Source organism: Drosophila persimilis, unplaced genomic scaffold (assembly GCF_003286085.1).
Source record: "Drosophila persimilis strain 14011-0111.01,24,50 unplaced genomic scaffold, DperRS2 tig00001519-arrow-arrow-pilon, whole genome shotgun sequence".
NCBI lineage: Eukaryota > Metazoa > Arthropoda > Insecta > Diptera > Drosophilidae > Drosophila > Drosophila persimilis.
In genome coordinates, this window is record NW_020825512.1 from 22,767 (window position 1) to 27,340 (window position 4,574).

Sequence of the window (4,574 nt, forward strand, 5' to 3'; positions counted from 1 at the left end):
GTTTTCAGATGCATATATTGTTGTTGAGGAACCAAAATTTAGGCAAAAACAATTAAAGTCAAGTATTTAAAACAAGACAGTTAAGTAGAAAATTGATTCATTAATCGGATAAAATTATGTGGGCAGGGCTGAGAGATCTAGATATCTAAAAATATTCGACGGAATATCAAAATTGTTTCTGCTTCGAACTGTATTGGAAAAAGCAATAATGCAGCTGGCTGGATGACAACAAAGCAATAATATAAGTCCAGTCCACATCATTGCAAAGCGACTGTCCCTGCATGGAGCAAACTAAGATCCTCGCCCGCATACAGCCAAAGCATGTCCATTTTCAAGGCGCGGTATGGACGACACAAAAATGTGACGTGTTTTCGGGAATTAAGAACAAAAGATTGTTATCCCCCCCTGTATCTTTCAGTGTAAAAGAGTTCGATGATGCGCTGGCCCAGGATGTGGTTGACCTAAAGGAGCTGCGCAGACTGACGTTTAATGGTGGGATATCACACTTCTGATAGGCGTAGTAATTCATGGACATGAATCCAATCCAATCCACAGGTGTGCCCGATGTACAAAGCTTCCGTGCACTCAGCTGGAAACTGCTGTTGGGCTACTTGGGACCAAGACGCAGCAGTTGGACGACCACGCTGGCCCAGAATCGAGCCCTGTACCAGCAGTTCATCGAGGAATTGGTACTCCCCCCGGGACACAGCTGCAATGGAGCTGGAGAAGGCGACGGGGACGGGGACGTCGCTGTTGATTCAAGGGGCGTTGGCCTACAAGATCATCCGCTTAGCGAGGGGCCAGAAAGCGCCTGGAACACATTATTCAATGACAACAAATTTCTGCTGCAGGTCGGCAAAGATGTGAGGCGCCTGTGTCCCGACATCTCGTTCTTTCAGCAGCCCACAGAGTATCCCTGTGACATTGTGGTGCACAGTAAAGGCGAGCACGGGCGCCGGCTTCACAAACGGGTAGTGCCCACGGTGCTCAGCTCGGCGGACGTCCTGGCCTGGGTTACGTACAGGGCATGAATGAGATTGTCGGACCCATCTACTATGTGATGGCCTCGGATCCGGATCTCTCGTACCGCGCCCACGCGGAGGCAGACTGTTTCTTCTGCTTCACGGCTCTAATGAGCGAGATACGCGACTTCTTCATCAAGACTCTGGACGATGCGGAGGGTGGTATAAAGTTCATGATGGGCCTGCTATCTAACATGCTGAAGACTAAAGATATAGCATCTGAAGAGCCAAGAGCTGCCTCCGCAGTACTACAGCTTCAGGTGGCTCACCCTCCTGCTCTCGCAGGAGTTTCCACTGCCCGATGTGCTGCGAATTTGCGATTAGGTATTCTCGGACGAGCAGCGCTTTAATTTTCTCATCAAAATCTGCTGAACCATGATATTGTAAGCATGCGCTGACTTTGAACTGATTCATTTGCATTTACTGATGTATTTACTGATTTATAGAATCCAAAGGGAAGCAATTTTAGAGAACGACTTTGCCTCGAATGTGAAGCTGCTGCAAAACTATCCACCCATTGACATAAACGTTGTGATTACTCATGCAGTCTCCCTGGCGTAGCACTCACTTTTAGTGATACCACAGATATTACATATAATACCCGATTCCGGGTAGAGTCTGACAAAGCAATAATCCACAGTGTCTAGTTATCATGTTCAATAGTTGGAAGCCCAGGACCCAACAAAAGATCGAACACTAGCGCTGTTTCTCTGTTTTATACGTTACAATTTCATAATAAACGAATGTGCCGCATGTGTTTGTGTGGAGATTAAAAATGCGAAAACATATGTAAAATAGAGTGATCATAGCTCAAGTGTAATTTTGTGTTCGTGTGTGGCATCGTCAAAAAACACAGTAAAAAATATATATAACATTGGATTCCCGTTAGAGATTGATTACTTGGCCAAACGTGGGGCCGTATCCTTGCAAATCGTCTGAGCAATAAACTCCACCAGTGTTCGGGTCGGGCGGCCGGCCATTCCCTTGCGCAGATACTCGTATTCGAAGCCCTTTGTCACCATAACATTTGTGGCATCCTTTGAGGGAGAAAATCCATAAGATCTGCGCCCCAACAAAGCGCCCCACAATACTCACAATATGCATCTACTGGCCACAGGGCACAAACTCACGGAGAAAGGCAGCGGCCTTGCAGGGACGTCCACCTCGGTCAATGCCATAGTTCTGCACATCGCTGCGTCCCCCGGCACGCGCGGCCTTGCTGTAATATTTCCACAATGGGAAGCGCCACACACGATCTCCGGTATGCATGCTGGCGTGCTTGATCTGCTGCCACAGGATCTCCGAGTTGGTAAAGACCCCCGCAGCCGACTCATCCAGGGCCTGGCGCATGTAGCCCGAGCAGGTGCCGACGTCAATGATGCACTTGGGACAGAAGTTTTGCGCATACAGCAGGGCGTCTGCCAGGACCAGTACATCCTCGTGATCGGTGCACTGGATCTCGATGGTCTTGCCGTTCATGGACTTGACCATGTCCCCAGTACGGACCGAATTGCAGCCCACTACGTTTTCACAAAGAGGTATCAGGCCGCGAATGTTGACCTAAGAACAGCATTATTATTCAAGGAGATATCATTTCTGTCCTGAGTACTTACCGGTAAACGCAGGCCAGCCACAGCTCGACAACAGGCCACCACAACGGCGGCCCCGGTCATGTCGCCACGCATATGGAAGAGCTCATGTTTCTCTTTCAGGCACAATCCTCCAGCATCGTAAGTCACGCCTTGGCCCACCAGCACAATGGGGCGCTCCTCGGCACAGGTGCCGTAGTAAGTCAGCTCCAGGAAGATGGGTGGCTCGCACGAGGCCTTGCCCACAGCCAGGAAGGCGTGCATTGACTGGCTCTCGGCCCAGCCCTCGACCTTGACCTCCACATTGACACGGGATTTGCACAGCACCTCGACGACATTCTGCGCAAAAGCTGTGGGTGTGAGGAGGTTGGAGGGCATCTCCTGCAGCTGTCTCGTCAGGTTCTGGGCGGCTGCCTTCTGCAGACCAATGCGCCATCCTTCGAGGTCGCAGACCTCTTTTTTTCTTGCGTATAAGTCCAGCGACGGCACTGGAATCCTGTTCTCTGGGTTACGCAGCTCCTGGTAGAGCCAATGCGGCCCCCTCGGCGGCGGCGCTCTGGCTCGATCGCGAAGAAAAGGCGAGCCTCGCCCCGCTTGGGCATGGGTCCGGACATGCGGAGGACCTCTAGCAATCGGCCGGCAGTCTTCTGGACATTGTACCGCCAACCGGCCGCGGTGAGGACGCCAGCATCATTGCGGTCCGTTTCGTCGGCGAACACGCCGACCACAAGTCCGCGGGATGGAGGATCCGCACACATGTCCATCTGCTGGAGCTGCAACATCTGGTTTACCGCCTGCGAGGCGGAGCGGCGCTGGATAGCCTGGGGACGTGGTCGCAGGCGCTGCGGGAAGGCCTGGGAGACCAGCCGACGTACAACGCCAAGCATTATTTTTCGTTAAGCCCACACAATGTACCAAATATCAGAATATACGTATTTGGTGTTAAATTTCTAGCAATAGAGAATGCCAAATTGAGGCGATGAATGTACTCCATGAGAAAGTGACACTCACTTCAAGGGCTATTTGGTCGGTACATTCAGGAAATTCGAAAGGATCAGAATCTAAAAACGAGTGGACATCGGCCCTTCACTCACTACTGTTTTGGTTTGGCTGTCCTCGGAGGAGTAAACATGTCGAGTATGTATATCTTTGACAAATGGGGCTAACAAATCATGAACTCTTGAAGGGCCATGGTACTCAAATAGATGTGGCTCTGGATGAGTGTAACTTCCAGAAGGAAGCCTTTTCGTCCTATGAGCGTCCTTGATGAGCACCTAGATATCAGAGACCATGAAAGCTAGAGTCACCAAATTGTATATCCAGACACCTGGACCCGTCCGCCCCCACAAAGACCAAAAATCTGTGGCATTCACAATTAACGCAGAATCGTAGAGAACGCCATATTTACTAGACTGTCAAATGTGGATGAGATCGGATCGTTATTATAACGACCAAATCGCCTTCCACGCGCTTACTCATTCTCTCTCGATCTCTCTATCCATCTCACACACTCTTTCTCGTGCAGTGTGTTCGCTCTGGCGGAGGGAAGCGAGACAGAACGGCGGGCTTTTGTGTAAGAAAGAGAGAGAGGCAGAAAAGTTCCACTCTCCTATCTCATGACAAGTGCGAGCATAATTCAGAGTTAATTTCGTTCCCGCTCGTTAAAGAATCTTTTTTGTATAAGTGGGTGATAAAAAAGAAAGGTTTTTAAAATCAAAACGTTAGAGAATACAATTTATTTGGCATACGCCTAACTTTTAAAATATTTCAGCGAAAAATAAGCTTTAATTTTACAATAAGGCATTGCCGTTACAAAGTGCCGTGACTAAATGATTCCTTTAAAGTTTCGATACTGCATCATTAATTCCTGAAAATTTAGAATAGTTTTTCTAAAATAAAGAGACCGAAAAACTTGGGTGACTGCAAATTTGTATTTTACGACGACGAAAAAAAAAGGAGTGCG

At 49.0% G+C, this 4,574-nt stretch overlaps 2 pseudogenes; one reads left to right on the forward strand and one right to left on the reverse strand.

The window, feature by feature from the left end:
- The first annotated feature begins 321 nt into the window (after nt 1-321).
- On the forward strand, nt 322-1,583 carry LOC6604054 (annotated as a pseudogene).
- Nucleotides 1,584-1,719: 136 nt separating this feature from the next.
- Nucleotides 1,720-3,537, reverse strand: LOC6604199 (annotated as a pseudogene).
- Nucleotides 3,538-4,574: the final 1,037 nt, after the last annotated feature.